The sequence below is a fragment of the Crocuta crocuta genome, unplaced genomic scaffold, assembly GCF_008692635.1.
Source record: "Crocuta crocuta isolate KB4526 unplaced genomic scaffold, BGI_CrCroc_1.0 scaffold219, whole genome shotgun sequence".
Classification (NCBI taxonomy): Eukaryota; Metazoa; Chordata; class Mammalia; order Carnivora; family Hyaenidae; genus Crocuta; species Crocuta crocuta.
Window position 1 is genome coordinate 789,247 of NW_027551572.1, and position 25,630 is coordinate 814,876.

General features: G+C 39.4%; 1 protein-coding gene across 1 annotated transcript in view; it reads right to left on the reverse strand.

Annotated features, from left to right (window-relative positions):
• SCN1A (sodium voltage-gated channel alpha subunit 1) overlaps positions 1–25,630 on the reverse strand; it is a 183,627-nt gene that overhangs the window by 157,520 nt on the left and 477 nt on the right. The window contains exon 2 of the mRNA XM_077751142.1: positions 18,887–18,989. The gene's annotated coding sequence lies outside the window, so the exon portion shown is untranslated. The remainder of the gene's footprint in view (positions 1–18,886; positions 18,990–25,630) is intronic.

The window sequence follows — 25,630 nt, forward strand, 5'->3', positions numbered from 1 at the left end:
TTTTCAAGGGCTGCATAGCAGCTTTTAGCCCAGCTAAATCTTACTGTCAAAATCAACATCCTAAAGAAACTTAATGAGATAAAGGATGATTGTAAAAGGTTTTTCTGCTCCTGATTGGTGAGGTTTGCAAGGAATTCTGAAACATGTGTAATTTAACATTCATCATAGCACTTCACGAGGCTCTGAAGTTCTAAAGTGTATCTACTCATACACTTGACCTAAGTGACTTTTTTTAAATGTTTATTTGTGAGAGAGAGAGAGAGAGAGACAGAGACAGAGGGTGAGCAGGGGAGGGGCAGAGAGAGAGAGATGCAGAATCCAAAGCAGGTTCCAGGCTCTGTGCTGACAGCTCAGCGGGGCTGGAACTCAAGAACTGAGCCAAAGTTAGCTGCTTAACCAACTGAGCCACCCAGGTGCCCCTGACCTAAATGACTTTTTATGGAAGATAAGAATATATTGAAACCTCACCACTGAAACTGGTGAGGGATGTCAACCTTATGAAGAGTGGAAGGTGGAAAATATTCCATCTTGAGAATATATCAAGAGGAGGCCCACAGCGAATGAGTGGTTCCCCCACTTGCGTGTATAACCAAGAGGTCCCTCTAGTAAAGTAACTCTCTTTCTCAATTTTCCAGCAAGAAGACTGAGCTCCTCCTCTTTGAGCCTGTGTGTGTTAGAGAGGACACTTGCCCGTATCAATAAGCACAGACCGCTGATTGAACATTGCTGAGGCATCTCTACCAAGAGAAGCCAGGGGTTATCAGAACCCCTGCAAGAAAGAGCACGACAGCCTTCTGCATCGTTGTCTCTTACAGCCCTGAGAAAACCTTTCAGATATTTTCATAAGCCCAAGTCCTATATGGGCATGTAATTCTAGCTACACATAAATAAATAACATCAGTGCTAATAGTACATACACTTTGTGTTGTGAGGTAATTTTGTCCTAAATGCCTATTGCTATACATTTTTAATTCCCTTCAGAATAAATAGAAGCTTTTCTTTACGAAGTGGTTAATGAAAGATTAAGCCCTTTTCTTCTGGTTTTCTGTTTGATGAAAACAAATGTGTGCATCTTCTTTAAAGTTTGAGAGCATAGGAGACCCTCTCTCTATTCCCCAAAGCAGATTTGAATTTTCTAGCTTCATTTTTAATATTTAAAGATTTTTAATGTTTATTTATTTTTGAGAGAGAGAGAGAGAGAATGTGAGTGGGAGAGGGGCAGAGAGAGAGACAGAATCTAAAGCAGAATTCCAGCACTCTGTCAGCACAGAGCCCCATGCAGGATCATGGCTTGAGCCAAAGTTGGACACTTAACTGATTGAGCCTCCCAGGCACCCCTACTTTTTAGTATTATATAAACCAAATAAAACTATGATCATTAAAAACTATGATTCACAATAAACCCGTATTACATGATTATTTGAAGTATGCCACAGTATAGTATAAAAATCACAGTAGGGGTGCCTGGGTGGCTCAGTCGGTTGAGTGTCCAACTCTTGATTTCAGTTCAGGTCATGATACCAGGGTCATGGGATGGAGCTTTGCATTGAGGTACTTGCTGAATATGGAACCTACTTAAGATTCTGTCTCCCTCTGCCCCTCTCCTCTCTCTCTCTCTCAAAAAAAAAAATGAGTAAAACACAGGAAGACCTGGACTGAGACTCTGGTCCTATTAGTTAATAGTATGGTGACTTCTGGAAGTTGCTTAAATTTTCTGAGCCTTTGCTCTCATCTATTAAATGGGGATGGTAATCTGAAACCATAGGGTTATAAGGTAAGATAATGAGATAATGTGTTTGGCACATAAAAGTTATTCAAAAAATACTTCTCGTCTTCTCCACTGTCCTCCTTAACCATGTTGAAAGTACAGGGCAGGAATTTAATGAATGCTTCACTGAAAAAGAAAAATCAAGAACTCATGATATTATTTCAGGCCTTCTGTTTTCCTCACTTTATACATTTACCTGAGTTATCTTGATCTGTTTGTTGGCCATAATTACCACTCTATGCTGATGGCCTCCATATTTCTATTTCTGTTCCAATTCACTTTCCTGCACTCCAGACCCTTATATCTATAGGCCTTTTAGTACATGCCTCTATTAAACTCATTTTAAAGTATACATTTCCAAAATTGAGTTTAGTATCTCCCTCTTACCATTCAAAACTACAATAGCAATCAAACAATTGACTTTTCTTGCTTTGTTTCCTATCACAAATGCTCAAGCTTAAAATTTGGGTTACAGATTGGACTCTTCATTAACTTCTTCACTGACAATCACTAAGTCCCATCTCTTCCACTTCCAGAATATCTTTCAGATCCATCTGTAACTCTCTACTCTTACTGCTACTACCCTGCTTCAGACCATCATCATCTACTGCCTGAATTTTTGCAACCAATTTCAACTGGTCTCTCTGCTTCCAGTCATGCTTCTCTCCAATCTGTTGCCCATAATGCAGACAGAAAGATCTTTCTAAATCTAATGTATATTGTGTCTCTTCCATGCTTAGAACCCAGGCTTATCACTGTTCTAACACAGTTTACATGATGTATCCTTAACACACTTTGTTTATAATGGGGTGCATTCTCTAGAACTCCTTGAGGACTCAAGCATTCATTGTAGTATTACAGCCAACCACTCTCAGTTATGTCCCTCCTTGGGGCTTCACTCACCTGAAGAAAGTCTACTTGCACACAGTTATACCCTTCCCAGGGCAGCCTACTTCCAGTAACAGCTCCACTCATAGAAATGAAATTCCACACCTTGATCCCAGTCAGAGGGAACTCTGAAGATCCATCCCAATTTAAGAGCTCCCTATGGGATTGGCTGAAGACTTTGTTATTGATTATATTACAGCACTACTTCTTCCCTGATTACAGATATAGAAGTTGAGCAGTAGACTGCCTTCACTGCTTCATAGGTGTTGATATTGAAAGTTCTCCCAATAGACTTCCTACATGAAAGCCTGGACCTCTGAGTCTATTTCCCAAAGAACCCAACCTTTGACACAAGGCTCTGCCATGGACTATTTAGCATATCAGCTTCATAGTGTATAACTTCTTCCCTTTGCCTTCTATCTTTTATCCAGTCTGACCTAATTTCAGTTCTTCCAATATATAGGGCTATACCTTTAGCACTTGTCCTTTCCTCCAGCCTCTCTCTTCCCTCATTCTTTGGGCCACTGCTTAAAGTGTCACTTCTTTCAGGAGGCTTTTCTGATCCAGATTCTAGTTAAGTGCATTCTCTTTATGTTCTCCTGGTGGTTCCTTCCTCTTAGCACTTATCACTTCGCATTGTATTATTATAGGCCATGACCATGTCTAGTCTAGATTATTGATCAGCTATAGGCTCTGTGAGGAAAGGGAATTATGCACTATTGTATTCTCATTCATTTCACAGTACTTGGCTTATGGTTGTCTCTCAAAAAATGCTGAATGATTGAAAGAAAATATGAATGAATGTTAGTTAAGACTGGATTTACAGTGTTAAAATTCAGACATTCATGGAAGAGGAATTTACTTTATATGTTTATTCAAGAATGATCATATGCATTTTGGATGAGAGTTTTAGTTTTTACTGACTATACCCATGTATGTGTTAATTCAGACAGAGTCATTAGCTTATTTATCATTCAAATGCAGGGATTTTAAAAAACCCATAAGGCATAGCCCTCCATAGGAGTTGGTCAAAACATGTCAATTCCATTTCTGCTAAGAATTTATGTTCAGCTATATTGATATTATTTTTAAAAGTAACTCTTCCAGAAACACCTGACTTGAAATTTTGTTAGAACTTATTTTAACAAAATAAGTAGAGATAAGGGACAGAGAGAGGGGGAGAGAGAAAATCACAAGCAAGCTCCATGCTGTGAGCACAAAACCTGACTTGGGGCTCGAAATCACAAACATGAGATCACAACCTGAGCTGAAATCAAGAATAGGATGCTCAACCAACTGAGCCACCCAGAAGCCCCAGTTTATACTAATGTTTTCCTCCTCACCATCTACTCTTTGACTGCTGTTCCCAACAATAAACTGTCTGGGAAATGAAGAACCAAAACTGATCAAATCCTATTAGGGTACTTTTATTAAGTGACCAAAGAAATAAGGTAGCCCAGCAATTGTGTCTGAATTTGTAAATTCCTAGACTTATGCTATAAAATGGAAAAGAAGGAAGGAAACTGCTATACATGCCAACCATCCACCATACTGATCCCCTCAGGTTGGGTTCCCTGGAAGCAGGCAGGCTCTTGCACCTCACAGCAATCAAACTTTGAGGAATCAGATGCTCCCCTGGGGAAGAGGGTGGGACTTCCGATGCATCTCCGGGTATGAAAGTCCCTCCTGTGGGCCTAGGGCAATTCTTCACGAAAGGGGAAAGCTAGAGACTGTTTGACATCAATACTAACAACAGCTGGGGGATCTGCATGCTGTCCCTCTGGAAAGGAGACTTTACCAACATCTATTATGCTATTCCCCTACCTCTGTGTCTTTATCTTGGGATAACTACAGCCGATGCATGCTGCTCACTGTCTTCCTTATTTTGACCTCAGACTTTTCTTTTGGTACAGAGTACCAGAATTCCCTCCACTGCCAGAAGTTATCATTAATTGTCTTAGAATTTATAAGTAGTCTATACACTGTTGACAATCTCTTATTTCTAAGTTGAAAACAGAAAATAATAATTCTAGTCAGAAGTTATCATTAATTTTCTTCGAACGTACAAGTAGTCTCTATACTATTAACAATCTCTTGTTTCTAAATTTAAGACAGAAAATTATAACTTCTAATCTAGAATTTAGTAATAACTTTACTATTATTAAATCTCTCATTGAGATAGGAGAAAAGAATATTGAAATCTGGTAGATTCTTGCAAAGCATGTTAGTAACAAGTTATTCTCTTAAGTTCCAATGTTATTCTTGGTTTTTAAACATTTGGGGACATTGCAGGTGTCAGTGGGAAATCTGCACATAATAATATGCTTATTCTCAGTGAAATAGCAAAGAGATGAACTGGTAATAAGACTGTAAGAGGACTTCCTGAGGGAAGTCGTATGATAGGTCCACCTCTCATGTAAGAACCTTGCTTAGGGTGTGGACTTGTTCTCAAAAAAACATTGATCTTTTGATTGTGAAGGTGTAAGGATTTCCTCTTTATCAACAGTCTGGAGTGTTCATATTTTAGACCCTTGTCAGAAACTGTAAAACCAAATTCTGTGTTTGGACTCTTATCAAAAGTTTGAGAAGTATAGAGAATACTTTGATGGCATGAGTTCAGTCTTCTCAGCAGTTTTTCTAGACCTCATTATTGCATAAGCAGAGAGCTTTATTCTGAGACCATAGTGTTTTTTTGTTTTGTTTTTTTTTTAAGTCAACTGCAGAAACTAGAAGCACACAATGGTCACATTCTAGAGAGGTCCACTGCAGGTTTTGTTTGATCATGATCCCATCATTTTCACTGAGGTAGAATCCTAAGAGGCTGTGATGGAAAGCACTGCAGGTTCTGTTAATAGTCTGACCAAATGGTTGCAGCTTAAAACCAAAGATCATCTAAATATGTATCTTTTGAACAGAGGAGAAGAAAAAAATTCAGTGAAAATTGGCTTCAAACTCAAGTTTAGAAAGCATTTTAAACAAGATTATGTAAGTCAAATGAAAAATGCATGCAAATCACTACCTAAGTACTGACTATGAAACTTAGCACATTCATTGCTAAATTAGAAAGTAGTTGGACAATCCTCAGCTCTCTGGGGAGTGTGAAAACCTCCAGGCCCATGGCCAATAGAATGCAATGCCTGGTTAACTTCGGGCTGCCTGGACACTCACTGTCATTACTGAAAGCCTATCACGTGGCTCAGATCTAGCTCCGGCAGGTGAGATCTAGGGAAAAGTAAAGATCACGTGGCCAAGTTTGTCCATCTCAAAGGGCTTATCTACCTTTGCCAAAGCAGAGTATCTCCTTGTCTTTGGGAGGAAAAGAAAACTGTTTTAAGAATTGCTTATTAGGAGAAAAAAGTGAGACTTTTTATAGATTTTTACGATACATGTGTGTATGTGTATATATACATATACATATATATATACATATTTAGTTTTTTTTTAAATTCCAATAAGTTAACATACAGTGTAATATCAGTTTCTGGTGTACAATATAGTATTTAACACTTCTGTATAATACCCAGTGATCATCACAACAAGGGTACTCCTTACTACCTATCACTTATTTAGCCCATCCCTCCACTCACATCCCCTCTGGTAACCATCAGCGTCCTCTAGAGTTGAGGATCTGTTTCTTGGTTTGCCTCTCTCTTTGTCCCCATGCTTGCTTCTTAGGTTTCTTAAATTCTACATTTAAAACAATTGTGGGATTAGAGATTAAACATTTATCCTACTTTTGCATAAAATTTCTAAGTTGACTCAAAGAGAACACAAGACATCTTTAGATTTCTATCCAGACAAAGCCAAAAGTAGGTGGGCGTCAGGGCTCTATCACTGGACTGACACTCACCCCATATCGTCTTGGCCACACCTGCCATGAAGCCTCTGCTGCTTTGTACCTTGTCTGTACGTGCTTCTTCTGCCTGTTTGGGTGATGGCAGCTACAGGGGACACAGGGTGGTCACAAAACATTGAGGCCACTGTCAGGAGCCTCTCTCTGTGTTCCCCACATATGTTCTCATAGGAAGCCCTGTGCCACAGGAGGTGGGCAGGATATTTTAGTCTCCACAGGACAAATATTGCCTCTCACAGCAGTCTTACATTCATTCTAGATCTTGCCACTACCACAGATTAGTTTGTTCATTTACCTTTTCCTCATGCCCTTTCACCTTCCTCACCCCCACCCAGCCTTACTCAGCATACATTCATTAGAATGTACTGGAAAATGGTGGACAGAGGTTGTTTACATGTGTTCAGCACCCGGTGCATTCCAGATACAGAATATTTATCTGCATTGTTAATTTGGCACTTATATTTTATACATAGTTTTTAAAGCTCTTTCATGTTAGAAATGTTATTCTGAAATCTCAAGCAGCTTTAACTTGAATCTAGTGAAGGAAAGACAAACAAATGAAATATTTCTTTGATTTCTTTGATTACAGTGCTCTACGAAGATCTAAATAATATTTAGCTACTTATTTTGAAAAAATGGAGAAGGGGATAGGAAGATCCTTAGGAAAAAATGTTCACTCCTTAAAACCCTCATATTGTGTTACCACTTTTATTCTTTTTGAAAAGCATGTTATAATCTTTCTGGAATTTCAAAACACACTCATATTTCTACATTTTTGTGGTTGATATTTTCTATTTTTTTAAAATGTCTACTTCCGAGAGAAAAAGAGAGACAGAGCAGAAGCTGGGAAGGAGCAGAGAGAGAAGGAGACACAGAATGTGAAGCAGGCTCCATGCTCAGAGCTGTCAGCACAGAGCCTGGCATGGGACTTGAATTCACGAACCGTGAGATCATGACCTGAGCAGAAGTTGGCCGCTTAACCGAGTCACCCAGGCGCCCCTGTGGTTGATATTTTCCTATGTAGGTCTTCAAGTTGAGATGAGCTTAGTTTTCATTTTCAAATACTTGAGTTATTTCCCTGCAGAGTTTAAGACTGAAATTACCCAAAGCAATTTCATCTCGTTAATTGCTCCGCTGTGATCTAAAACCTCTTTATTTCCCCTGCTGTTATCAGAAACCTGACATCATCAGATAGTGAACTGAGAGACTGACAAGTGCAGCCAAATGATGACCTCAGCCTAATCTTGGCATCTTTGCAGGAAACAGACTCTAACTACTGGCTGACAAAGAAGTGAGAGAGACTGCTGCCACCAAAAAGGCCTCCCTGTGGTTAAGAACCACATGTCAGTAATCCCCAAGAGCTCTGAAAGCAGTATCAAGATTTAAGTTTCTTCTACACTTTTTTTCTCACCCTGCGATGCACACATTTTTATGCACTCCAAAAAAGTAATCTGAAACAGAAGTATATAAAAAAGTAAATATGTCTATGTGTGGAGTTCATTGTCCTTGGGAAATGGCATAAGAATATTTTTTTCTTACAAGAAAGGACTTTATTGTAAAAGACAACCCCACAGAAATTCTTTATAACATGCTTGCTTTATTTTCCTGTGGTAAAAAGTGCTCTAGAGAGACTTGGTAAAATTGCTAGCCTCCACATAAGTTTAATGTCTGCAGATAGAATTAAAAACACTTTAATGTGACCATCAGTCCAATATCACCACTTCCTGGCCATGTTTAAATTGGGTTTAAGAGCTTCAGTGCCTGTTGATAGCAATATCCACACCTATGATGATCAGGGAGGTAGGTATGTTAAATGTTTCACCAATGTTTCTGCCTGGAGTCTCTGATCCTGCCTTTATAGAGGGGAACTAAGTACAAGATATTGGATATCATCTGTGTGCAGTGGATAAAATATTTAACATAGTTGATTCTGGGAAGGTATAACATTCAGATGTCTTAACTCACTCCACTGTGTTTTTATTTCTCTTTTAGTTGTAGAGTGACTGACAAGCTTCGTTTTACACGAGACCACATCTCTTACATTTTCTTCTATTCCATGGCTAGTTGGTAGAAAGGAAAGGGCAGATATGAACCTCTCTCTGTACCTAATCCTTGGAGATCCACAAAAATGAAAACTTCCTTATCTTAGTGTGTAGCCCCTTTAGTCCAACAAATAAGGTAACTTCACACATATTAAATCCTTCCCCAGCAAGAGATTAAGAAGTATAAATATTATTTTTAGAAACTGAGCTCTAAATTTTTAATAATGAATTCAAAGATTCTGCATTAGTTTAATGATGCTTTTCTCTAACTGAAGTACCATCTTTGCTATGGAAATGGCACTGATTCATGGTCTTCTTGTTTGTTGTGTTTCTAAAAAACACTGAGCAACTACTTACTGATGCTTGATTCTGTTCAATGTACCAAGAACATAAAATGCTGAGTTTTGTGGTCTCCTCTTAATGTTCCAGGCATCCACTTTTTCTGCCTATGTATACTATATTCAGTAGTAGAACACAATATCTTGCTCAGTTCTGAACAGCATGCACAACCAGAATTATTCTTTAAGCCATGTTTATGCTGAGACTAGTTGTCTTCACCAAAAGGAATCTTATTTTCTCAGTAATTTTCTTCTGTTCCTAAGACATGAGAGGCCTCCTGCTGAGAGCAGAATAATTAGACTTCTTACAGACTAAGCTTTGCACTTACTCTTCTTTAAGATAATATAAGCAGGTAAAAGTAACACAAACATGAGAAACACGTACTGTTGGTAAGTTATTCTTTTTAAAAACTGTATATGGTCAGTTTGTAGTTTATTCTCAGGCTTAAGGTATCAATCTTTTTTCAAAGTAAAATTAGTCGGTGAATGTTTTGTAGATTTATAAGTGTATCCAGATATTGAATAAAAAAGCATTTCTAAGACTTTTGTGTTTGTTTGGAGATGTCTGAATAATAACGAGGCAGCTTATCTCACCTACTGCCTGTGTTCTTAAATATAATTCTGTACAATGTAGATGCTAGTGAAGAACTAGGGATCTATGTCAGGTACAGCATTGTCATCTTCAGTTAATTTACTCTTTCCGCATCACTGTGAAGCAATTAACAGTCACACACTAAACTCCTGTTCAATGTGAACCAGTTAAAATTATTACCAACATGACCTTAAAGGAGTATCTGACTTGACCATGGATCTGTCTGGATCCTGAAAGCATCTAAACCTGGCGACCTGCCTGCTCTCTCCATTTAAGATTGACCTGATTTGCTTCCTGCCCAAAAGCTCATCTTCATGTTATGGGACGAAGTCTGCCTGAAGGTTAAAGCCTCAGTATAGTATTCCAGTTTAAAGCATTCATTTTTTTTAAATGTTTATTTATTTTGAGAAAGAAATAGAGAGTGAGAGCAGAGGAGGGACAGAGGAGAGGAGAGAAGGAGAGAGAGAGAGAATGACCTGTGTAAGGTCAGCCGTGAGCCCCACACAGGGCTCAATCCCATGAGCTGTGATATCATGAACTGAGCTGAAATCAAGAATTAGACGCTCAACCAACTTAGCAACCCAGGTGCCCCAGTATTATATTACAGTTTAATGTTTTATTTATTTGTCTGTTTGTTTATTTATTTATTTCTGAGAGAGAGAGAGACAGAGAGACAGTGTAAGCAGGGGAGGGTCAGAGAGAGAGGGAGACACAGAATCCGAAACAGGCTCCAGGCTCTGAGCTAGCTGTCAGCACAGAGCCCCACGTGGGGCTTGAACCCCTGAACTGTGAGATCATGACCTGAGCCGAAGTCCAACGTTTAACTGACTGAGCCACCCAGACACCCCTCATATTACAATTTAAATAACTCCTTTGCCCTAGGCTCCTTCTACCTGCTCTCGTCCAAACTGATGCTGGAACTCATTCACCATAATGAAACTTGATCTATGAAACCTCACCAATACATTCATTGAACTACAGCATCCACCAGTTTTTCTAGTTACTCTTTATTTGGAAACCTACTTTCCATTATTCTTAGTAAGAATGCCAGGATTTACTTTGGGTAAATTACCTCTCCTCATTTTGTGCAGTCAGGGAATTTTACTTTCTGCTGGTCAAGAGGAAAGGCAAATGACTCAGGTTGGGCCAGCTGGATTTTCTGTCTCCCAAGGTTTAGAACCTTGAGTGGGGTGAACACAAGGGTAGAAAAAGTGATCAGAGCCTGTTTATTTTGGTAGCGGCCAAATGGGCCTGCTGCCCTGGATCTTCAGAGCCTCGTTCATTGTTCTTATCGTTCTTTCCGAGGCCTCTTCTGCCGCCTTTCCATGAATTTTGAACTAGAAACGATCCTTGTGATACATTGTTTTCTCCTTAAGTTAGCCAGAGTTGATTTTGTTGCTTGCCACGGAAGAATTCTAGCTGAAATATGTTGCTTTTTTGAGTGTAAGTCTGAACTGTATCTATATTCCTTATGGGTTTAATCAACATAATTATTTCTGAAGGTGCACATTGCGGTAAATTTTGACACTTTTAGAAATGGTTTCAGTGAGGGCATGATATAAGCTTGCATTTTAGGTCTAGTTAAAAAGAAGATTAAGCTAATATATTATATTCCTAGTCGTGTGTTAAGTGTTTGGGTGCATTGAAAGAGTATATTTCTATGTTTAAGAAAGAGATACAAAATTGGGGTGCCTGGGTGGCTCAGTTAAGCGTCTGAGTCTCAGTGTCGGCTCAGGTCATGATCTTGTGGTTTCATGAATTCGAGCCCCACATAGGATCCTGCACTGACAGTATCTAGTTGAGATTCTCTCCGTCTCTCTCTCTCTCTCTCTTTTTAATTTTTTCAATGTTTTATTTATTTCTGAGAGAGAAAAATACAGTGAGCAGAGGAGGGTCAGAGAGAGAGGGAGACACAGAATCCGAAACAGGCTCCAGGCTCTGAACTGGCTGTCAGCACAGAGCCCGACGTGGGGCTCAAAACCACAAACCGGGAGATCATGACCTGAGTCAAGGTCGGAAGCTCAACCGACTGAGCCATCCAGGCACCCTCTCTCTCTCTCTCTCTCTCTCTATCCCTCTCCTACTCATGCCATCTCTGTATCTCTCAAAATAAATAAACTTAAAAAAATAAAAAATAAATCACACAGTGTGTGTGTGGTATTTTAAAGAAAGATATAAAATAATTAAACATCCATATTAATTTATAGTGTAATAAGATTATATTAACCTCTTTATAAGGTTATGATATTTAACCCAAGAAAGTTAAACAAAAATGTGTCTTAAGTAAAAACAAACAAATAACGCCCCCTCAACAAAATCCACAACAGGAAAGATGTCATGAGGCAACCCTGTGATTATTGCCAAATGAAGGACAAAGGTAACAAAGGCTGCAGTGTCAGAGGAAGGTGACATATGCAGTGCTGGAGTGATCTAAGGAAGTTTCTTAGAGGCCTGGCAGAGATTGGATAGAACAGAGCCAAGAAGGATGGGGTGCCCGGTAGAGTAATGTTGTTAAGTTAAGGACATCCCCCAACTCTGCAAAACATGCCAAACCACAGGAGAGAACAGCTGTAGAGGATACATTGCAATAACATTCTTGAACTGGCCTCTGGCACATGGACACCTCACTCCTCTTACATCCTCCAATTCAACTCTCACATTAGCTTTCTTTCTCTGTGCTCAGGTTGTCTGACTTGGCAGCTCGTTTGGTCAAATCTCAGAGCTCCTGATCCTCCCTCTTGACTTGCAGGTTGCAAATTGCCTCTTTCCTCCAATATCGATCTTGGCGTGTCCTCTTAGTAATGCCCTTCTTCCGGTTGGCTCCTCTCCTAATATAAAACTGCCCTTCTGAGCAGCACCTCCTGGGTACATGCCAAGCTTCTCTCCTTTAAAGTCCCCAAAGGTTGTACTCAAATAACTGGGAGGGCCTGGAGAGACTGAGAGAGACTCCAGAGTGATAAAGTTTAGGCAAAATAGCATGAAGCCAAGGGCAGATGCAGAAGAGTATAGAAGATATTCAGGGGAGCAGTGCTGACTAATTGAGATGATGGGATTCAGTGGGGGAATAGTGAAGGAGTAAAATGCTTAAAGCAGGTGGAGTTGATGAGTGATCAGAATAGATTTTGTACTATAGGTGATAGCACGATAATTAAAAAATTAAAAAAAATTTGTTTAATGATTATTCATTTTCAGAGAGACACAGAACACGAGCAGGGGAGGGGCAGAGACAGAGAGAGACACACACACAGAATCTGAAACAGGCTCCAGGCTCTGAGCTTTCAGTACAGAGCCTGAGACAGGACTCGAACTCAGGTACGGTGAGATCATGACCTGAGCTGAAGTCAGATGCTTAACTGACTGAGCCACCCAGGTGCCTCAATCGCATGATTTTTTAAAAAAAGTTTATTTGTTTTGAGAAAGAGAGAGAGTATGAGCAAGGGAGGGGCAGAGAGAGGAGAGAGCAGAGAATCCCAACCAGGCTCCACCATGCTGTCAGCACAGAGCCCTACACAACTCTCCATCCGACAAACCTGATCATGACCTGAGCCGAAATCAGGACTCAGCTGGTTCACTGACTGAGCCATCCAGGCACCCCACACATGATTGCTTTTAAACAGCTCCATTTAGGGACGCATGGGTGGCTCAGTCGGTTAAGCGTCTGACTTCGCTCAGGTCATGATCTCACAGTTTGGGTTTGAGCCCCTCATAAGGCTCCATCTATGCTGACAGCATGGAGCCTGCTTCAGACAGTGTGTAGCCCTTTGAGGATCCTCTGTCTCCCTCTCCCTGCTCCTCCCCTGCTTGCACATGCATGCACATGCAGTGTCTGTCAAAAATAAATCAACATTAAACAAAATAGTCTGATTCTTTGAAATCCTTCTACTTGAGATGAACATAGAATAATCAGTACCGTCACCAATATGGTGGTATAGGAAACTTCAGCCTCTGTCCTCCTACAAACAATTACACTGTTCATGAATGAAAACATCTCTGGAACAGTTCAGGAGTCCATATGAGAAACTTTAGCAACACAGTAACAAAATCCTGAGAACACAACAAGTTAGGAAGAACAGCTTCATTTTGCTTGCATCAGCCCCTCCCCCCCACCTTGGCTCAGAGCCAAGAAGGAACTCTTCAATAGAAAGTCCCTCTCCAGAAAAGGACAGTGACGGGGAGTGACAGGTTTCCCCAGCCCTTTGTGACACTGAACTGAAGGACCTGATTCAGTTTCACTGAAGAGACCAGCAAAGCTGAGACTTCTTAGAGATGGCTAGAAACAAAGAAGATCAAGTGCTACCAATGCTAGCCACTTGGTGGGAGCAGCTGCAGTTCCCAGTGACATGCCATGCAGAGAACCCCCACAGCTTTCCCCACTGAAGAAACCAACCAAGAGCACAGCTGCCATGGATGCCCTGCAGATTTCACCACTTTTGCCCCATAGTATTGGTATCCACAGGTGCTACTTACCTGAGTCTTTTCCTGTTCCCTCCTCCCTGTCCCTGTGAGAACCCAGGATCCTCACCAGCATCCATCCCAGGCCTCTGCGCTGTGAGAGGGCAAGATACCAGCCTACATTCCCACGACTGATCCCTACTACTATGGCTGCACCCAGCACTGGCCTCTCTAGCTGCGCCCCTGCACATGGCTGGTCTAGTGCATGTCACAGGCTTCTACTGTTGTGTTTGTGACCATGATAAGACCATAGCCATAGAAGTACATGCTGACAGTCAAGGTCCCCATAGCTGCATGTCAGCATAGATTCAGCCCTATCTTCTTATCACCGTCCTTCACTGCTGGGCTTACCTGTAGCCAGTCAATCCAGCTATGCACCTACATGCTCCCAGCCCAACCTCTGACACCTGCCTCCACTGAAATGCATGAACGTGTGGTGAGACCCTACAGTCATAGGAGTGCACAACCAGGCTCCCTACAGCTGCCAGTAAGGCCATACTTGACTTTGGCCCTTGCAGTTGACCCTGGGCTCTACCATCATGAGCGTGTCTGCTATCAGCCCTGCTACTAACCTGACATCTGCAGCTAACCCCGCAGCTGAGTATGTGCACACTCCTTGCTCCAGCCACCACCACTGCCTGCCATAGACTCTAGCTGCTGGATCTATAGGTGCTCCTGAAGACCTCATTAACCCTTGAAACTACTGTGGACTCTCCACAGTGCTCACTACTGGAATAAAAGGTACTCCATAGGGAATATAGTCAGTGGTATTGTGATAGCATTGAATGGTGACAGATGGTAGCTACACTTGTGGTGAGCATAGCATAATATATAGAGTTGTTAAATCATTATGTGGTATGCCTGAAATTATGTGTGTTAACTATACTTAAAGAATTTATAAATTAAAAAAATAAAATAAAATAACCTCCCAATAAATAAAAACTCAGAACCAGATGGCTTCATTGATGAATTCTACCAAATCCTTAAGAATTAATTCACACCAATTCTTCTCAAACTCTTTCAAAAAATTGAAGAGGCAGGAATACTCCCAAACTCATTTCATAAGGCCAGTATAACCCAAATACCAAAGCCAGATAAGGGTACTAAAGAATAGAAAGCTCCAATTTAATTACCCTGATAAACATAGATTCAAAAATTCTCAACAAAATACTAGCAAATTGAAGTCAGCAGTACATTAAAAGGATCATTCACTGTGATCAAGTCAGATTTATACCTGCAATGCAAGGATGGTTCAACATACACAAATCCATAAATGTGATATATTACATTAACAGAATAAGAGGGACACAATCATATAATCATCTCAATAGATGCAGTTAAAGCATTCAACAAAATTCAGCATTCTTTAAAAGCTCAACAAACTGGGTATAGAAGGAACATATGACAACATAATAAAAGCCAGACATGACAATTCCCTAGATACCATCATACTTAACAATGAAAAGTTTGAATCTTTTCCTCTAATATCAGGAATGAGACAAGGATGTTATTTTCCATCACTCCTACTCAACATAATAAAAGAAGTCCTGGCTAGAGCAATTGGGGAAAAAAAAAAATCTATATCAGAAAGGAGAGAGTAAAGTTGTTCTGTTTGCTAATGACATGATTTTGCATATAGAAAATTCTAAAGATGCCACCAAAAATCTCTTAGAACTAATAAACAAATTCAGTAAGGTTAGAGGACACATAATCAACATACAAAAATCAGCTATATTTCTATACATTAACAATAAACTTTGAAAAAGAAATAAACACCATTTACAGTAGCATCAAAAATGATAAATCATTTAGGAATAAATTTAACTAATGAAGTTAAATATCTGTACATCAAAAACTATAAGACATTGATAAAAGAAATTGAAGGCACAAATAAATGGAATGATATCCCATGTTTATGGATTGGAAGAGTTAATATTGTTAAAATGTCCTTACTTTCCAAAGCCATCTATAGATTCAATACAATCCCTTTAAAAATTTCAATGGTATTTTTCACAAAAATAGAAAAAACAATCCTAAAATTCCTATAGAACCATAAAAGACAAAGCTGGAGACATCATGACATTACAAAGCTATTATAATCAAAATAGTATGGTATTCATATAAAAACAGACACATAGACCAGAGGGACAGAATTAAGAGCTGCAAATGCATATATGGTAAATTGGTACTTGACAATGGAGCTGGGAATATTCAAAGGGAAAAGGATAGTCTCTTCAATAAACGGTGTTGAGCAAACATGATATTCACATGCAAATGGATACAACTGGACTCCTATCTTACAACACTCACATAATTCAAAATGAATTAAGGACTTCAACATAACAAACCATCAAAAAAAATTAAAAAGCCCATAAAACTCCTAGAAGAAAACATACATGATAAGCTCCTTGACATAGATCTTAGCAATGATTTTTTTTTGCATATGACACTAAAAGCACAAACATCAGAAGTGTGCATCAGCAAAAAGGAGTACATCAAACTGAAAAAGTTTCTGCACAGCAAAAGAAACAATCAACAAAATGCAAGACAACCTATAGAATAAAGAAAATACATAAGGAACACGTAATTCAATAGCAAAAACAATCTGATTTAAAAATGGGCTTGAACAGACATTTCCCCAAAGAAGATATATAAATGGCCATGAAAAGATAGGTGCTTGACTAGTCACTAGTCATCATTAGTCTTCAAGGAAACACAAGTCAAAAGCACAAGATAGCAACTCACATCTATAAAAACTGCTATTACCCAAAAAAGAAAAAGAGATTTTGACAAGGAGGTGGAGATAAGGTAACCCTCATGCACTGTTGGTAGGAATGTAAACTGATGCAGCCACTATGGAAAAGAGTATGGAGATTCCTCAAAAAAATGAAAATAGAATTACCACATGATCCAGCAATCTCACTTGTGGGTATTTATTGAAAGGAAATGAAATCACTGTCTCTAAGAGATATCTGCACTCCCATGTTCATTGCAGTGTTATTCACTGCAGCCAAGACATGGAGTCAACCTAAGTGCTTATCAGTGGATAAATGAATAAAGAAAATACGGTGTGTGTGTGTGTGTGTGTGTGCGTGCGCGCACGCACACGCACGCGCGCGCACACACACACACACACACACACAGGGATAATATTCAGCCATAGAAAGAAGGAAATTCTGGGGCAACTGGGTGGCTCAGTTGGTTAAGCGTCCCACTTCAGCTCAGGTCATGACCTCATAGTTAGTGGATTCAATCCCCGTGTCAGGCTCTGTGCTGACAGCTCAGAGCCTGGATACTGCTTCAGATTCTGTGTCTTCCTCTCTCTCTGACCCTCCTATCCTGTCCCCTGCTCGCTCACGCTCTCCCTCTCTCTCTCTCTCTCTCAAAAATAAATAAACATTAAAGAAAAGAGAAGGAAATCCTGCCATTTGCAGCAATATGAATTGTTCATGTTGAGGGTGTTATGCTAAGTGAGAGAAAAAGACTAATACTGTATGTTCTCACTTATACTGAAATCTGAAAACAGAGATTACAGTAGTGCTAGCTGCGAGGTGGGGGGAAATGGGGAGATGTTGGTCAAAGAGTACAAACTTTCAGTTAAAAGTTGAGTATGTTCTGGGAATTTAATGTACAGCACAGTGACTATAGTTAATGGCACTGTATTCTATAGTTGCAAGTTGTCTTAAGAATTTTAATGTTCTCGGGGCTCCTGGGTGGCTCAGTAGGTTAAGTGTCTGACTTCAGCTCAGGCCATGATCTCACGGTTGGTGGGTTTGAGGCCCACATCAGGCTCTGTGCTGACAGCTAGCTCAGAGCCTAGAGCCTGTTTCCGATTCTGTATCTCCCTCTCTCTCTGCCCCTCCCCTGCTCATTCTGTCTCTCCCTCAGAAATAAATAAAAACATATTAAAAAATTTAAAAAAAGAGTTTTAATTTCTCACCATAACAACAAAAAGTGGTAATTAGGTGAGGTGAAGGATATGTTTACTAATCTTATGTGGTAAATACTCCACAATATATGCATGTATCAAATCATCACCTTGTACACCTAAACTTACACATTTTTATATATCAGTTAATACAGCAGGGGACAAATCAGTACTCTAATGTTGCAGTAACTCACATTCCAAAGTTTACTTGCTGAGAGTTTTCTCAGACAGGAATATTTTCTCCAATTTCAATATAGTTTTAAATATTTTACTGTAAGCTTGGCCTCTGTAGAGGGCAGTATGCTATTATTTTTTAGTGGTTGAGAACACATAGTTTTCAAGAATCTTCAGGAATGTGATCTGAATTTGGTAGGACGTTTTTGATCCAGTCACTTTACAGTTTTGATTAAAGGTATTCATGATTTGTTGACTGAGGCAAGAAAAGCACGTGTCTGAGGTGAAGACTAGGTATCATTCCTATATTCAGAAGACAGTGCCTATCACTTTCTATGTATCAGTTTAATTGCCTCCAAGCAGAGGGCACTCGGCAGACAAGCCTTGACTCATAGGGGAAGGCTGTGTTTCCTCCTCCTTGTGTTCGTATCCACCATCCTTTACTTCCCACTCACTGGCTCAGAGACATGAACACTGTCAGGGCAGGGGCTTTGCTGAACGTAATCATTTACAGGTTTTTGTTTTGTTTTTAAAATGAATTGAAAAACATCTCTTTTTCCTATGGATAAAAGTAATTTATACTTAGTTTTTTTACAAAATTCAGACAGAAGATGAAATTCTTAAAAGTACAAGAAATTCAGAAAACACACTCACAACCCACCACGTAGAGAAAGGAGTAGACGATGCTTCACATTTTTATGAATTTACATGCATATGAACTAATAGTTTTAAGGAATTGAAAATGGTTAGAATAAGTAGAAACATATTTTCAAACACACTCCCCCTCTTTGGGAAATATTTTCAAATCCATATGTATGCCCTCATTCGAATTGTGATTATGGGAACAATACCTGAACAGAGATGTGAGGAAGCCAATGATGGAAGTGGTCCTGAGCACCAGAGGAGGATCAGCATGTGGAAGCTGGACAGGCTGATGATTTCTTCTTGCTATCACTAAGAAGAAACCCACAAAATTCAGCTTCATTCCCCTGTCTACTGTAGTCAAGGACATTAAATAGTGTAGCCTCTATACATGGCCCCGGAGAGTGGGGACTTTTACTAGCATCAGTGCTGAGAGAGGCATGAAGAGAGAGACAGATAGATAGAGACACATAGAGAAAGACAGAGTCCAAGAGAGCAAATGAGAGACAGCTTTGTAAGATGAACCAAATATCGCACTGAGCTGACAATCCTAAGAAATAAATGTTCTTAAGTTATTATGACCCTATCCAGACCACATGAAGACACAAAACTCAGCTTTATCTACATGTAAAAAAATGACTGGGAAGAAATGCAGCAAAATGCAATTACTGTTTATTTCAAAGGAATATGACTTTATTTCTTCTTATAAGGTTTCTGTGTATTTTTTTAATTTCTGCAAAGAACACGTGTTACTTTTGCAACATGAGGAATTAATATAGGTTTTAAGGAAATAATAAATATATGTTTCTGTAGTGCAGTGTGATCTCCCAAGTACATTAGGCAACGCAGACTCCTGTGAAAAGACCAGAGAAATTTGTCTAGTCTGGTGAAATATGTTTAGGAAGCCTACCCTAACTGGCAAGGCTGCAGTAGACTGGTCTGTGATCAACAAGGGATAATTGTGCACTGAGATTTGGTTCAAAGTGTTTTTATTTTAGTTTCTACCAAACCAGCAAAAAGTGGTGCAAAGATTAAAAATCGGATACAGACACCATGGAGTGAATGTATGGTGCTCCCCAGAGCCCTCATTCCCTTCTGAGGAATCCCCAGAGTGAGTTCTCTATAAGCAGGGTGAGCAAGTGTCAGTTAAGGACATGGGAATCCAGAGCTGAGGGCTGGTTGGCTTTTGTATCTTTGGAGACCAAGTCACAATTTAAGACTTTAAATTTTACTAGCACTGAGGGTATCCCTTGCTGTCCACAAATACACTTTCTAGATCCATTTCTTACCGTCAAATCCTGAAAGAGGCCTTTTATGGTGAAATCTATACAACTTATATTTGTCTACTGAGGTCTTGCTGACCTGGATTCCCTCAGTGCTCTAACTTGCTTGTTTCACACCTTACTTTTATCCTCTTAGTTTTCTTGACTGTTGGTTGAGGCCATTTAAGTGGGATCCTGATAAAAGTCCTCTTTTAAGTGTAGATTTCAGTACATACTATGTATGTACTGAGTAAAGAAAAAACTACATCCCCAGAAAGTGGAGTACTCGGGGCTGTCCTAACAACTTGAAGGAAGGAGAATTGAGACACATGAAATTGATAACAGAACATGTTAACGGCTAGCATCCTCACCTCCATCTCTACTCTCTTCTCTCAGAGTAAATATATACATACATACATACTTATTTACATACATACATACATAAATTCACTAAAACTTAAAGAAAAGACGATTATGAATGTCATGAGTGTTAATTGAGGAATAAATTAGATGAATAGATCACTTAGAATCTGGTGTGACTATGCCCTGATGTTAGCTATTATCATTGTTGTCACTTATTAAAGACTGGAATTTTTGACTGTTTTGTTCATGCCCTCCTCCCTGCCCAGTACCTACAACAGTACCTAACACAGGAAGCAGTCAATTCATATCTATTTATTATCTATTGGATTTATTCCACAGAACACTAATTATCATTTCTTTTCTTTGTATATTTCAGAGCAGAGAATGTAAGGCTTTGTAAGTTAGTGAAAATACTGTGTCCACTGGAGATTCAGAATTGGCTCAAAGATTATCTTCATACTAGAACATTTAATATCCCATCCCTTCATTCTTTTTTAGTTTCTCTACTATACTTTTGAGGTAATTTTCTGTCCTTTCATTTTAATAAAACCATTTAAAATATCTCAACACTTAAATATTGGAAGAGACTCTTTACTGTCATATTTGTAGCATAAAAGAATAGCAGACATTTTAAACTTCTAACAGAGAAGCTACAGAGGAGGAAGTATGATATTTCTTCCTGTAGTTAGTCAGCTAACTACTTGCATATGTTTTACCCCAAGAGATGTATGGGTAGACCCAACATGTCTTGGTATGAGTAATATCCTTATTGTGGCCCAGAACATTCTAACAAAAATAAATCAGAATTTCCATAAATATATAAAAAGAGTAAAGACATAACTTCTATTTAATATGTCACGGTCTCCCTATTCCAAGTAAAGATTGTATTCCTCTTAATAAAAAGCAAAACAGGTATAATGATAATAAGGCTCAAACTGGATTTCCAAAATACTAACCTAGCTGTATATATTAATATTCAGTTATATTGAACCAGTAAGTTTTGTTCGCTAAGGCTCATAAAGACATTGAGATATGATTTAAAATGGTCTCCTATTTTACTATATTTTATGAACTAAAGAATAATGGTAAATTGTGTTACGTTTTCCAAAGGAATATCAAATAGACTGAGGACAGGAAGAGTAACACATTTCTGTGAGATTTATATCCAAACATAAAATGGCTTCATAGTCATTTTTTTCCATTCAAGTACACATCTTGTATATTCATTTAAAATTAACTTCCCTTTTCAATGGGTCTTTATTTCTTCTAAGTTAAGCCCATAAACCCCAAAAGATCTCAATATACTTATTGGATCTGGATCTACTATTGGTAGTCTTTCTTTCTAAGAGACATTCCATCTCTAGGAACTAAACTTTGTTCATGGGTCAGTGCAGCTATCCATAGTTTCTCATCGTGATTTTAGCCTCAATTTCATAAAAACTTCTTCCAAACCGGAGTGAAAAGCTAGGTACAGAGCAGGAGGTATCAAATTCACGTGAAGTCCCAGAGGTAGGAGGAGGACTCTGAGTGCTCCTGGGGATGGGGAAGGGGGGGAAGAAGTCCCAAGAGGGAAGGTGAGGAGCAATGATAAAGGAAACTAGAGAGAACAAGACAAATACAGCACCATCTGCTCTTACATGGCAGCACTAGAGATACCGGGGTCAATTCAAACAATAAAGTCAGTAAAATTCTCAAGGAAGAAATTAATGAAGCTTGTGTAACTTTGCCAACAAAAAGTTATTATTATTATTACTATTTTCTGATGCTTACTAGACTAGTTTAATTATTTGTAGAAAATGAAACCTAACTGTATTCTGGAGCCCGGAAATTCTTTATTTCATTGACCAGAAGATGGAGCCATTATATAAAGAATTTTAAAACTTGCAGGCCAAAATGGAACCACAATTTCTCTTTACTATATTACAATTTTAAACATCTTGTAGAATCTGAGTAGTCTTAGTATCATTTTGTGTTTAACAATGGAAAAGAGGTAACGTGTTTTAACTTCACATATGCAGAGAAATAATAGGTGACTGGCACTTGAATAAGCATATACATGGAAGATTCATAGCCTCTGTCCTCAATAGATATATAAAAATATATACTGTAGAATTATAAGCACATTGGTTGCCTTGGACCAAGGCAGATTTCAACAAGCAGGTAGCATTTGAGCTGTTATTCTAACATTCTCATTTTTTGATTCTCATATGGCTGGTAATCTAGGAGAGCATATTTAAACTAGGAGCTGTACTAATTTTTTAAATCCATCTATAAGCACCATTGTCATCAGACGCATTTATAATAATTCTTCTCTATAACATTTTAAACTTTTGTATGCATTTTCCAAGTTTTTAATATACTTCCCACTTTTAGGCAGAAGACAAAATCAAGCAGTGAAATGCCATATTCAACTAAGAAAGTCATACAGCAAATAGCAGAGACGGAGAGAGACCCAAAGGTGAGTTTCCTAACTCACAGCTGAGGCACAGTCTACTACTAAGTCTTTCAACTGACACTCAAACCTCTACTGCTTAACACATGCTTAAAACAAACCAGGAGACTGAGGGAAGGAGTACCTTTCTGATGGGTCCGTTTTAGGATGGGCACTGAGAGACATGTAGGAGCACCTAGGTCAAGCGTCATTTGGTCAAGAGTCGGACTCTTGATTTTGGCTCAGGTCATGATCTCGCGGTTTGTGGAATCAAGCCCCACACTGGGATCTGCACTGATAGCTTGGATCCTGCCTGGGATTCTCTCTCTCTCGCTGTGCATGTATTAAAATCCAGGGCAACTTCCATTGGTTTTCAAGCTTAGCTGCTCATTAGAATCAGCTGGGGAGATTCTAAAATCTTAATACCCAGGCTGACCACAGCCAATCAAAGCAGAATCTGTATGTGGGACCCAGGCATTAGTTTTCAGGTTCTCAGGTGGTTGTAATGTGCACCAAAGTTTGAGAACAGTAACCTTGATCAATGTCTTTCCAGCTGTAATGTGTATTCAAATTACTTGGCCTCTGGAGCAACCCTACTTCAAGTGTGATCACTGGACAGAATGCCTCAGCATCATCTGGGAAGTTGTTAGAAATGCAAATGTAGGGGCACCTGGGTGGCTCAGTCGGTTAAGCGTCCGACTTCAACTCAGGTCATGATCTCACGGTTATGCGTTCAAGCCCCGCGTCGGGCTCTGTGCTGACAGCTAGCTAAGAGCCTAGAACCTGCTTCAGATTCTGTGTCTCCCCCCTCTCTGATCCTCTCCTACTCGCGCTGTCTCTTTCTCTCTCTCAGAAATAAGTAAAACTTTAAAAAAATGCAAATGTAGAGTCCCACCCTAGGTCTACAGAATCAGAAAATGACCGTGCAGCCCAGCATCTGCAGTGACTCTGAGAGTCACAGATCTATCTTGGGACCAATCTTCTCTTTTTATCCATGGCACGTGATGATTCCACCTTGCAAAGGGATGAAACTTTTTCACTGCCTCATCAACAGTTTTATCCTGGGAACTGACCCATTTTTGGTTTTTCATCAGATTTTCTAAAGAAGTAGACACATCCTGTTTGATGCTGAGTCACTTTTTCTTTAAATGTCTGCTCCCCTTGATGTCTAGAATGTTAATGTCTAGAGAGAAGGGGTCAAAAAGAGCTAGCAAAGAAAGTAAGAAAGACAGGCTCTGTGCTGACAGCTAGCTCAGAGCCTGAAGCCTGCTTCAGATTCTGTATCTCCCTCTCTCTCTGACCTTCCCCTGCTCACGCTGTGTGTGTCTCTCTCTCAGAAATAAACAAAACATTAAAAAAAAAAAGAAAAGAAAGTAAGAAAGAAGAGTAGCGAGAGTGTTTCAAGATTCTGCTGGTGCACCAAACTCTGATTAACCTACTTTTAGGATTCTCAATCCATCAAATTTTATACTCGACATATAATTGATGCTAAGAATAAAATTGGCTTCCGCTGCAGGACATGCAGGATATTCAGAAAATAGCCTTGATCTTAAGAAGAACCCTGACATTTAACCAAAGTCTTGTTGCTTNGGAAACAAATGAAAGATGTGGTCCCCAGAGTCAGAGAGATCTGGATTTGAACTCTGGTTTCACCCCTTTCAGAGTGGGTGCCCTCAGGCATGTTACCTAAGCTTATTTCCTCATCTCTGACATGACTAACAAATCAGTTTTATGGGCTGCTCTGAGATAGAAGAGACAGAATATAAAGTACTTCACACTATTCTTGGCACATGAATGACATCGAGGACCGGTGGTGCCCATCTTCTCCCAAGTCCAATTTCAGTGAATTCAGGTTCTTTGCTTGAAATTAGCTGTCGTGGGAGTATTTGCACCATGGAAATCGACAAAAGGTACATAGAAACAAGAACTTTTTTTTCCTCTAAGAGAGGCAGTTAGTAAACATTTACCAGCACATAACTGATAGGTGTTCCTTTTGTGGTTGTTTATTTCCTGATGAGCTGATTTAGGAGGTAATTTACTTTTCTTTTATGAAGCAAACAAAAATAGCCAAACATAGATCAAATATGTGATATGATGGAAAGATTCCAGAAAACCCTTCCCTGCCATCCTTCTCCCAACATATATCCCTAAGATTTCTCTGTTAAATTCATGGACTCATAGAAAAGGGAAGGCTAGGCTACGAGCAAACACTGACCTTTTTGTGACTAGTGCGTCAGAGCTTTTCCTTTTCAAGCCGAACTGTCAGAGTTCAGGATCTGAATCTATTTAACAAATCCTGAGCATCTGCTGGATCTCAGGCCTTCTAGGGATGGAGTTAGCTAAAATAAATAAGGTCTTTACATCACGTCATGATGTTTATGAATTGAGACAAGTAAACAAATAGATAAAATCATAGTATCTTAGATAATAGTAATTGGTGAGATGAAAATAAAGCAGTTTAATTTGGTAGAGAATGACTAAGGCCAGTGGGGTTGCTTTAAGTAGGCTGATGAGGGAAGGTCTGTCCGAGCTGAGGTGAAGTCTAAGAAGACAGAGCTGTGTTCTGAATCAGAGGAGCATTCCAGGTGGAGAGGGGCAAGAGCAAAGGCCCTGAGGCAGGAGTAGACTCAGTGGACTGAAGAACAGATAATCAGTGGAATTGTAGCTTGTGAGTTTTAGAAAAGGGTGCTGTGATGTGGGGTTAGTACAGTTAAGGGGCCAGATCATCTACAGCCCTTTAGAATACTAAGAAGTCTGCCCTTCCTGCTACAGAATTGTAAGAGGAATTGAAGCACTAGAAAGAATATCTTGATGGAGAGGAGGGGGCAAGATGGCGGAGAAGTAAGGAGCTCCGTACTTGCACTCGTGCCCATACATCACATGGAAAAGGTCTAAAG